Source organism: Mixophyes fleayi, chromosome 3 (assembly GCF_038048845.1).
Source record: "Mixophyes fleayi isolate aMixFle1 chromosome 3, aMixFle1.hap1, whole genome shotgun sequence".
Taxonomy (NCBI): domain Eukaryota; kingdom Metazoa; phylum Chordata; class Amphibia; order Anura; family Limnodynastidae; genus Mixophyes; species Mixophyes fleayi.
The window spans coordinates 259,244,951-259,257,297 of NC_134404.1; the positions used below are offsets into that span (position 1 = coordinate 259,244,951).

A 12,347-nucleotide genomic window follows, 5' to 3' on the forward strand; every position below is an offset into this window, starting at 1 on the left:
TTGCCAATATCTGACCTATGATTACTTGTTCGCAGTACGTTACGTATATCAGTTCTAGTTGCAACCTCTTTAACATTGGTTTTATTTTTTCTTTCTCGATTCACCGCTGCTGATGAATTAGGAAGGTCTTTAGAAGGAGAAGAAGTTGATGATTTCTCTTTGTGTAGACTATTGAGGCTTTTTCTCTTCTGGGGACATTTTTTATCTAAATCACCAGCAACAAAACTAATGGTGCTTGCTATAGCAACATCTGACTCAGGGGATATAGAATTATCTTGGGTATAGCTAGGAGTGTTTGGCTCCTCATCAGGCTTACTTTCATCTCGGGGCTTCGCCTCAAGAAAAGCCATAACTGCTTCTGTATCTTTCAAAAGGAAAGTAGTATCCAGGCTAGAGTCCATGTCTACAGAGTCACTTCTCTCTCTTATATTGTTTGCAGATGTAAAGGGAAAGATAGGTGATACAACATGTTGTTTATTAATGTGTGGAATAAGTTCTATTGGTACATTTGAGCTAGGTTTGTCTAGAGTGAAAGTACCCTGTCCCACTAGTGGCTTTATGTGTTCTTTTTTCTCAGTTTCAGCATTTTTAAGGTGATCATTGCTTGAAACCACTTCATTTTTTTTACTAATTTCATGAGTCATTTCTAAAGATTTCTGCAGTTTGTAAACATTTTGAGTGAATGAATCACCTTTACTTAGTTGTACAGGTGGTGGCTTATTGAATAATTTTGCAGTTGTCAAGTGATCTTTAGTGTGTTCACGCTGCGTTTTGCATAAAGTTTGCTTTTTTGCAGAATTTGCAGGAAGAGAGCCATCTTTCTTAGAAGCCTCATAACCCAATATTGAATAATTTGTGAGGCTTCCTATCTTTTTCACTGAACTGCTATATAAAGGTTTCCATGACTTATCCATGCTTCGCCCATATGAAACATAAAGGTTGTCTTTTTTGCTTACAAGTCTAGGTGATTCTATCTCCTGTAACTTGGCATCTTGTTTTTTGCCAATATCTGACCTATGATTACTTGTTCGCAGTACGTTACGTATATCAGTTCTAGTTGCAACCTCTTTAACATTGGTTTTATTTTTTCTTTCTCGATTCACCGCTGCTGATGAATTAGGAAGGTCTTTAGAAGGAGAAGAAGTTGATGATTTCTCTTTGTGTAGACTATTGAGGCTTTTTCTCTTCTGGGGACATTTTTTATCTGAATCACCAGCAACAAAACTAATGGTGCTTGCTATAGCAACATCTGACTCAGGGGATATAGAATTATCTTGGGTATAGCTAGGAGTGTTTGGCTCCTCATCAGGCTTACTTTCATCTCGGAGCTTCGCCTCAAGGAAAGCCATGACTGCTTCTGTATCTTTCAAAAGGAAAGTAGTATCCAGGCTAGAGTCAGTGTCTACAGAGTCACTTCTCTCTCTTATATTGTTTGCAGATGTAAAGGGAAAGATAGGTGATACAACATGTTGTTTATTAATGTGTGGAATAAGTTCTATTGGTACATTTGTGCTAGGTTTGTCTAGAGTGAAAGTACCCTGTCCCACTAGTGGCTTTATGTGTTCTTTTTTCTCAGTTTCAGCATTTTTAAGGTGATCATTGCTTGATACCACTTCATTTTTTTTACTAATTTCATGAGTCATTTCTAAAGATTTCTGCAGTTTGTAAACATTTTGAGTGAATGAATCACCTTTACTTAGTTGTACAGGTGGTGGCTTATTGAATAATTTTGCAGTTGTCAAGTGATCTTTAGTGTGTTCACGCTGCGTTTTGCATAAAGTTTGCTTTTTTGCAGAATTTGCAGGAAGAGAGCCATCTTTCTTAGAAGCCTCATAACCCAATATTGAATAATCTGTGAGGCTTCCTATCTTTTTCACTGAACTGCTATATAAAGGTTTCTATGACTTATCCATGCTTCGCCCATATGAAACATAAAGGTTGTCTTTTTTGCTTACAAGTCTAGGTGATTCTATCTCCTGTAACTCGGCATCTTGTTTTTTGCCAATATCTGACCTATGATTACTTGTTCGCAGTACGTTACGTATATCAGTTCTAGTTGCAACCTCTTTAACATTGGTTTTATTTTTTCTTTCTCGATTCACCGCTGCTGATGAATTAGGAAGGTCTTTAGAAGGAGAAGAAGTTGATGATTTCTCTTTGTGTAGACTATTGAGGCTTTTTCTCTTCTGGGGACATTTTTTATCTAAATCACCAGCAACAAAACTAATGGTGCTTGCTATAGCAACATCTGACTCAGGGGATATAGAATTATCTTGGGTATAGCTAGGAGTGTTTGGCTCCTCATCAGGCTTACTTTCATCTCGGGGCTTCGCCTCAAGAAAAGCCATAACTGCTTCTGTATCTTTCAAAAGGAAAGTAGTATCCAGGCTAGAGTCCATGTCTACAGAGTCACTTCTCTCTCTTATATTGTTTGCAGATGTAAAGGGAAAGATAGGTGATACAACATGTTGTTTATTAATGTGTGGAATAAGTTCTATTGGTACATTTGAGCTAGGTTTGTCTAGAGTGAAAGTACCCTGTCCCACTAGTGGCTTTATGTGTTCTTTTTTCTCAGTTTCAGCATTTTTAAGGTGATCATTGCTTGAAACCACTTCATTTTTTTTACTAATTTCATGAGTCATTTCTAAAGATTTCTGCAGTTTGTAAACATTTTGAGTGAATGAATCACCTTTACTTAGTTGTACAGGTGGTGGCTTATTGAATAATTTTGCAGTTGTCAAGTGATCTTTAGTGTGTTCACGCTGCGTTTTGCATAAAGTTTGCTTTTTTGCAGAATTTGCAGGAAGAGAGCCATCTTTCTTAGAAGCCTCATAACCCAATATTGAATAATTTGTGAGGCTTCCTATCTTTTTCACTGAACTGCTATATAAAGGTTTCCATGACTTATCCATGCTTCGCCCATATGAAACATAAAGGTTGTCTTTTTTGCTTACAAGTCTAGGTGATTCTATCTCCTGTAACTCGGCATCTTGTTTTTTGCCAATATCTGACCTATGATTACTTGTTCGCAGTACGTTACGTATATCAGTTCTAGTTGCAACCTCTTTAACATTGGTTTTATTTTTTCTTTCTCGATTCACCGCTGCTGATGAATTAGGAAGGTCTTTAGAAGGAGAAGAAGTTGATGATTTCTCTTTGTGTAGACTATTGAGGCTTTTTCTCTTCTGGGGACATTTTTTATCTGAATCACCAGCAACAAAACTAATGGTGCTTGCTATAGCAACATCTGACTCAGGGGATATAGAATTATCTTGGGTATAGCTAGGAGTGTTTGGCTTCTCATCAGGCTTACTTTCATCTCGGAGCTTCGCCTCAAGGAAAGCCATGACTGCTTCTGTATCTTTCAAAAGGAAAGTAGTATCCAGGCTAGAGTCATCTACAGAGATGAGAAGTATAAATATGATACTGCAGCTTTATATAACTGCTTTGCAGGAAAAAATCTAATTAGCATTATTGCTTTACACTCGTGAGCTTTTTAATGTGTTCCAAAATGTTAGAGGGGACGTATCTTATATTTATTGCACAGTGAAATTTACATAGCCAGACATGTTATGACTCCATCCATGCTCAACTTGAAAGGACCTCTATAAGGGGGCTCTGCTATTCTGGTGTCCCAAGGACCAACAGACCCTAGGACATTCCAACATGCAACGTGACAACCAGTCTAGTGACATCACCATTTACAGCAGTGATGGGCAGCAGGTGGCCCTTGAGAGGCCAGCTGCCCTCTGAACCTTCACCTGCATCTCACCAGCTATATGCCCCATTCATCCTTTTCTCCACATTGCCCCCAGCTTTTATGATCTGCTTTATGCACTGCCGAACATCACCTCCCAACTATTGAAGAGCTTGGGCTATAGATGAAGCTCAAGTGATTATAAAGCAGCAAATAAATGAATCTGATCTCATTCTTTGCAAGCAGCCAACTTCTGCATCATATGGCTTCCTCTGCATAACATAACGTCCTGTCCACCATGACTGGTGGTCCTGCAGCACCAGTGGGACGTATGATAAATAGGTTTGTAAAGGAAATATGGGGTGTTTTGTGTGACTTTGCAGGTCTGAGGGGTGTTTTGAGTGAGTGGGTGAGTTTCAGATTAAGGCTAATGTGCAGCCTTTCTGAAGGTTTGAGGGCTACACATGCAGCCCCTAAAGTGTATCAGATTGCACATTAATGATTTACAGTAATGTAGACAAAATTATGCATTTGTGTGCACTGATGAAACCAAAACACATCTCTGTCAACTTGGAGGAAACATTACAGCAACATTCTTGGTGGTAGTTGTGTATGAACACTACAATTTGGCACTCACCCAGGGCCGTAACTAGGACCGTGCGACAGGGGCTGAAGCGGGGCACAATTTCAGAATATTTTAGGTTAATGTGGTTAAAATTGAGAGCTAGGGGGGCGGCATTTTTCTTTGTCGACCCAGGCGTTAGAATTCTAAGTTACGGCTCTGCACTCACCTTAGTGCTTTTTATCCTTAGGGCTAAAAAGCAGTCCGTCTCTCATAGTGTTTTCAGGTGACCAGGGAGGGAACATAGCATGTGCAATATGAAATGCACTAGACGGATAAATTGGTGCTTTTGTGCAGACAAGGATATTATGTGGTTCTGCATTTTTTGCACTATGTAAAAAAGCCTTAACATTGCTCATTTCTAAAAAGAATATGATTGGGGAAAAGTCTCATTTGCATGTAGGAAAAGGGAGTGCTCTTTATGGATTAAATATGTAAAGCATATTCATATAAAGAAAAGAGCATAATAAAACATCCTGCACTATGCCCTTCTGGTCCACGGGAGGTTTCTGTCTGCCCCAGTCATACTCCCCACCTGCCACTGTCCTCGGAGCGGATCTCACCTATCAAGAGGCATTCTGGGTTAAATAGTGAACTGAATAAAGACTCAATAACACATAGAATTTTGTTCTGCCTTGAGAATACACTTCCTCATACACACGTTTAACATGTTTAAATGTATCCCAGCTACTTCAGTCTTCAGACTTGAAAACCAGCATTCTGCATGATTGTAAGATCTGGTGCTATAATAACCTTCTTTGTTATAAAGTACATTAAGACATCAAAACATATGAGGATGGCTATAACTAAATTAGGTTTTGAGTTGGCTATTTAAATATAAGTTCAAAATCTTATCTTCTATCTATGTGCTATTTTCAACTTTATGAAAAGAAATGGGTTCAATTCAAATCAAAACATTTCAATCCTATGATTTGGTATAAAATACACTTGTGTCAGTTTATTTTTCATAAATTTCAAATGGAAATTTCCAGAGAATGTTTTGGTAAAACAGCTAACTTATCAATCAATTCACTAGAATGTACCTTTATGAAAACTAAAAGTAGTGCTTGAATATACTACAATATACTACAAGTAAAGTAACCCTATAATGAATAAAGCATACCAAAGTTTATTTTAAAAAAACAAAACACATGGCCAAAAGATAATGCTTGTGGAAGAAATTACCATTTTCAAGAGAAGAAACTATATTTGCTTCACTCTTCCTGTTATCTTGGTCATGCTCCACATGATTAGAAGCCAGACTTGTCCATTGAGAGGCCCAAAGTTTTTGGCTAGATGTAGTGACAACATCCTGGAATAAGAAAAAATAAAACAATGTGTTAGCAATAAATCTAAAGGAACACTTTCGCCAAAATTAAAAAACAAAACAAAAAAACCCAGCCATAATTTTAGAGGTGTTGTCCACTTTTGGACAACATCCACCACTTCATCATGATATTCTCTTCTCTCTCCTAAAGCCTTTATGCTGGGAGCTACCAGGAGCTGTGTTACTCTGTGAGCTCTCAGCCCAGGAGCACTGGACACATCCAGTCCTCTTCAATAGCGTTGAATAAAGCACTATCCAGGGGTAAAAAGTATCAAGGTGCGATTCTGCAAATCCAGTGATTTTCTCGGGAGAGTTGAAACTCGGTGATGTATGAAACTGAGATTTCATGTTAAATTGTCAGAGTTGTGTTTCTGTCAAAATCGCTATTTCCAAAATCAATAGAGATCAAAATCCCGACTGTTTGCCACTCTAGCTATACAAGTCTCAAATGTATGAAGCTGCGATTAAGCAAAATCTCCTGAGTTTACTGTAAAATTCGCCAGATACAACACGCTGCATCCTAGCAGCGTGTTTAGTAAACACATCACTGTTACACTGTTCTGTCTATAGAGCCGGAGGACCCGGCAGCTGTCAGATGTTTAAAAATAGATAAAAAATATTAAAAAAATCCCTAGTGCTGCCCACCTACTGCTGGTTACGTGAAAATCAGGGAAAAAAATTTGTGTGGTGTCCCTCTGATTTTCACTAAACCAGCACTTGGCAAACCAGCCTGGGTGGCACTATAGCAGGGGTACACGTGGCAGGGGTCCCCCTGCCATAATGACAAACCAACCCCAGGCTGTTCAGCGCTGGACTGGCTTCCCTAGGGAGTGGGGTCCGCCAAATAAACGAGCGGGTTTTCCCTCTAGGGACAACCAGCCCAGTGGTGAAAGCACTAGTCCTCTTCCTACACCCCTGGACGGTGGGTGTAGGGTTATAATAGTGATATGTAAATGTTAAAAAACAAATGAACGCCATTTTGTTTTGTGGAAGTCCCAGACAGCCAGGGTGCCATAAACAGTCTGGGAATGCTGATGCTTGTATAACTACAAGCACCAGCATATCCATGGCACTAGGAGAACCACAAGTGCCAACATGCCCTGACACCCACAGCTGGCTGACACATGTAGTTCCACAAAACAAAAAGTTTACAAAACCAGAACTCCCTCATTCAAACCATATACATTTAATAAAAATAATAAAACCCCAATACTTCGCTGCCCGGGCTCTTCAACATCCTAAACCATTACAGGCAGCTTTCTGGCTATAAGATTAACATTGCTAAATCAGAAGTCCTTCTGCTTAATATCTCCAGCTGAGAAGGGCTAGCCCTCACCTCCCGCTTTAACTTACAATGGCAAAGAAAGAAAATTATATATCTCGGAATTTTTATTACCGACTCCTACCGGGAGAGTTATCTGGGCCTTTTTGCAAAAATCAAGTCGGAACTCTTCTCCTGGCGCTCATTGATTATCTCCTGCCTGGGCAGGAACATTTTTGTCAAGATGAATCTCCTTCCAAAGCTTCTTTATTACTTTCAGACCTTTCCTGTTAGAGTTCCCCTTTCTGAACTTTCTTCTATCAAAAAATGCCTTTCTAGATTTGTCTGGAACGGCCAGTCTCCTAGGGTCAAGCTGGCTCTCCTAAAGAGCACCACTAAGTGTGGTGGTAGGGGCTTCCCGGATTTGAAGATTTACTATTGGGCTGCTCACTTGAGCCACATTGTAGCCTCCGTTGTTCCCCCGGCTGCACTGTCGTGGGTTGACATTGAATGCGCCTATTTCAAACTTCCATTCCGTTTCTGCTTATGGGGCTTTCCGAACAGTCTAGATCGCCACCTACTGGCCGTTGCCCCACCCTTTCATTCTTAGCTACGATCTGGGAGACCTGCCTGCACCACCTCAATATTTGCCTTCGTCCCCTCCTATCCTGCTTCTCTTGGGAAATCCTGCCTTCCCTCCTGGGCTCTCCTCAGCTTTCTCTGGTGCCTGGTCTACTTTTGGCATCCGATTTGTTGGAGATCTCCTATATCAAGGTGCCTTTATATCCTGGGATGATCTACGTTCTAAGTATCCAAACCTCCATCCTAAATTCTACGAGTATTTTCAGCTGCGGCACTTTGTGGGCTCTCGTCCCAGGTGTGCTTCACCCCCCACTTCCCCCATTGAAGTGTTATGTCTCTCCTCACCCTTGAGCAGAGGTATGATTTCTTATATATACCGCTTAACCCTTGATGCAATTTTGCCTGGGAGAGGGTCATCATCCAGCTGTTAGTAAAAGCACCACAGTGTAACCTCAACCAGCTTAATTGTGTAACCGCCAAATTCTCTGTGCCAATTTATGGCCTTAAACCAGAATATTCCTCCAATTAGAAAGGAAACTTACCAACCCCCCCATATAAAGTATACTATCGATGGTACTTCACCCCCGACAAGCTCGCTAAAATGTTTCCCTCTAGCTCTCCATTATGCTGGCAGGGTTGTGGCCAGATGGGATCTTTTCTACATATATGCCCTAAAATATCCTCCTTTTGGGACAAAGTTAGGGCCCTCCTCTCCTCCCTCCTTCCGTGTCCTGTCCGGAAAAGACCCGTGGTCCTTTCCCCTCTGCTATCCCCTGACTAACGATGACAGACAATCCACAAAATTAGCTTCCAACATCCTTGCTGTAGCGCGATGCTTGGTGGCCAAGTCATGGAAACAAGCTGGGCCCCCACTATTGCGGCCCTACGTTCCTATATCTGGTTTATTGCCCAGATAGAACAGATCACACACCATTTACACGATGAGGATGATAAATTCCACCAGATTTGGGCTCCCTGGTTTTACTTGTAACCCCTTAACTCCTTCATTAGTTCCCTCCCTTTAAGTGAACCCCCTTTGGTCTCCATTGGCGAGCGGCTCTTATTTTGTCTGGTCCTCGGAGTTGTCCCCCTGCCCGAGATTTTGTTAAGTACTTTCCTCTGCACTCTATTTTCTTCCTTCGGCGACGACCAGTGTCCTTCCCCTCCCCCACCCACCTCATATTCTTGAAAAATGTTATAGTTTGAGCAATTGGTGCAACAATTGTTCCTCATTTGTTTCTCCTATGACAATGTGTTTTTGTTGTTGTGTTTTTAATCAAATGTTTGCCTTTGCATTGCTATCTACCTATGCCTGCTTTTGCAATGTACTAATTATTGATTCCTGTTTGTATATCAGTGCTATTTTTTCAAAATTTATATTTAAAAAAAGTGTTAAGGACAAGTCCCACTCTTCCTTAGCACTGCAGGAGTTAAATTAGGGGAAATATTTACCTAAAACATACCTGTTCAAAGCAGCACAGAATTATATCAGTGATTGTATTGGTCTTGTGGTAGACAAAGACCTGCCCTCTCGTGCAATTATGTTGGTGAAGATAGGGCTTCATGTGAAGGGGCATTGTCATGATGTGAGAAGGAGAATAGAGTCAGATTTAAAGTTAGAAAGTGGAAAGAGCCAAGCACCCCAAAAGCAGAGTGGTGAGGTCAGGCTCCTGATGCGGAAGATTGTGGAGTCAAATGCACCTTTAAATGAAACAATGTTCTAACAGGTAACTTGAATACAATCTACAATGCCATGCAATACAATTGTGATCAGCATAAATTTCACATTTTCAAAGCATGTTTTACTGTAACAGATAGGGTCATTTGAAAGCCCATGGAAGCATACACTGTGCAATTGCCCACCACTGTTAAACAAAGTCTTAAGTGTTACTTTTTAACTATAGACATCTAGCAGTCATTCTATTTTTTATATTTGCACTACCTTTGCTTCTGGTGTGTTGAACTCTTCTGCATTTGTTTTTTCGTCAAAATGACTATCCTTAAGATCATTATCCACAGGAGACAATTCAGTGTTGTGAGATGTAACTCGCTTACTGTTTAGTTGATGTCCAAGACTCCCAGAGCTTCTCAATAAAACATTTTGTGAAAATAATAAGAATGTACAAGATTCTTCAGATTTTAGTTTTAGCAACAATTTAGCATGTTGTGTGCTATGAATTAATCTGTGAGATGAGGAACCTGATTGTAGACCTAATATTAATCCTTTTAGATCAGCAGAAGCAGCTTTCACTTTCTCTATTCTTGACTGTGGAATAGGATATGGTGCTTCTGGACCTGTGGCACTAGCATTCAGAGAGAATGAATATGAGCGTCTTTTTCTTGGATGGTCATCATCGAAAAACTCTATTAGAAATGCAGTTTGACTTGCAGTGTCTTGCTGCCTTCCCCCAGTCTGACTTTTCTGATCAAACTTTCTCTGTTCTAATTTTTTTTGTCTTGCACGATCTTGTAAGTTGTTAGTTTTGTTTATACATTTAAGAGATGCACTATTTTCATAGTCACTTTGAGTACCATCCTCATGTTTATTGCCTAAAATGAGACAAAAAATTAAAAAAAGGAAATAGACTATTACAATAGATGTCCACAACATGGACATCCCTTTAAAGGGGTCTCAGCATATAATATTAAATACTTTTACCAGATTATAATTTTCAACTGAGTTCAATATTTTGTTATGACTTGCTAATATTCTGGCATTTGAAAACCTTAATAAAAACCTAATACAATATGGATATGTACCCTAAAGAGACAAATGATGTATTAATATGTTATGATGATAAAACCTGCCTAGTCAGCATATTCAAGCGCTAACCACAGTGTCAGTATGTACAGATTGCTGTGCAGCTTTAAATTCACTAATGCATGTAAACTATTTTTAGGTCAGCTCAGATACTGTGTTGCCATTTGCACACACTCCCCAGCCATTTCTGTATCACTATACTTGTCAGTTTACAGCAATGTAACTACAAATATCTTCGATATATAGCAAAATCGTGGTGGGACCCTCTATGCATCATCATAATGTCACACCGACCATAATGTCTGCTCCATCCCCAATTAAGTATTGGAGGTCAATTTATTATGGCACTTTTGTAGCTCAAATCATCATTGCTCTAGGCCTCCAGCACCCGCAATAAATAAGCCTCCAAAAAGGTGTATCTGCTAATATGTCCAAGTCTAATTGTGTCACAATTACGTGAACATACCCTTACTATGCTTGGGTGCTGCCTTTTTGCCTCTCGAGGTATAAAGAGAAGCAAACCAATAATAAATAGAAATTTATATACAGATGCATGTTTCCGCATTTTTATGCAAATACGGACATACCCAAAAATTGATGAAATGTTCAATTATAGATAGCCCAGAAGGCTGTTCTCCAGATTAAGTGTGACATACAGTATGTGGTCATATATATAAGAACTACTTAACACTTGCAAAGGCTTTGCTTACCTTCAGGAAAGATTGATTAAAATTTCCCAATTCCATTACTAATCTGTAATAAATTTAAATATGAAATTTTGTTTTTCAAGAAAGTTTAGTTTGTTTGTAGCTTATAAGAGTACACTAACAAGAGTGCCTCAAAACAGACATTTCATTAAAGTTTGTTGAAATTTTAGTTTTACAACGCAAGTCAAAATGCATATATTTCTAAGCACGTTTACCATAAAATTTGCTAAGATTTCTTTTTCCAATGCAAAGGTCAAACATACACAGATGCATCTTGCCTTTTTTTGTGTGTGTAGTTTAACCTATGCAAAAACATCACAGATGCTAAATGACATTAATTTGTGAATACAGTTCAATAGTGAGTTAAAATGTACTACCTTGTAACCTCTTCAAGTATACTGGTACATCACTTTTACTACTTTTAGCATCATCTTCAGCTGCTTCTTTCAACAAACGAGGTGGGTTATTTTGTGCCAACCTGTCAGCTACTTTACTTTCTGCAGCAATCATCTCTGTATTTAACCCAGCAAGTTTTTTATTGCTAGAGGCTTCTTTCCCTTTTGACGTTGGGCCATAATTTTGATTACATGATCTTTAATGGTTACTTTACCTGGAGAACTATCATCAAATTCAACTGTAAATGAGGCATGTCCTGCACCTGATACTTGAGGACATTGTGGGTCTTCTGTTGGGATTTCAAAAATTGCATTTTCTTCTACTTCAGATCTTTGTTGGAGTTCTTTGTTAGGGATCTCAAAATAACTGGGCTCTCTGCAAAATGCACTCATAGCTTCTTCCTTGAATGCTTTCATTTGCTCACCAAATTTCTTGCCATATTTGCAGGAGCCTGAAAAAGAAAGCAAATGTGTATCAATTTATGATTGCTATAACCATGGACCTACTGCTACTACTAATGCACCAATCAGTACTCATATTTAAATATTTTATACACATTTCTAATTATTTTGTTAAATTTACTTAATTAGTAAAAAAATAAGTCCTTAAAAGTAAATATCAGACTTCGAAACTGCACCAATGTTTTCAAAAGGTACCAATAGCCACTAGTGGGCATACAGCAAATACCCAACGAGGAAACTGTCATACCATCTGGCCCAGAAATTATGCTAATGAAATATACAACATGAGAGATTGCTTCAAGATACCAGTCCTCTAGTAAATGCAGCATCTTTTACAGCTTCTGTCCGCCTAGCGTCTTTGTTACTGGATGACCAATAGGAGGGGCTACGTTTAATTTGTGTGCAACTCCATATATTTGAACTTGCTCTAATCTATAGCAAATTATGGTCAGATAGCTTGATAAAGTACCTGTTAAGGTACCAACGAGGAGTGACTGGATCCTTGCGGTTCCGCTGAGATATGTAGGACTTCA

General features: G+C 39.2%; 1 pseudogene; it reads right to left on the bottom strand.

Annotated features, from left to right (window-relative positions):
• Nucleotides 1-12,143, bottom strand: part of LOC142143239 (centrosomal protein of 170 kDa-like) — a 47,295-nt pseudogene extending 35,152 nt beyond the window's left edge.
• Between the last annotated feature and the right edge of the window lie 204 nt (nt 12,144-12,347).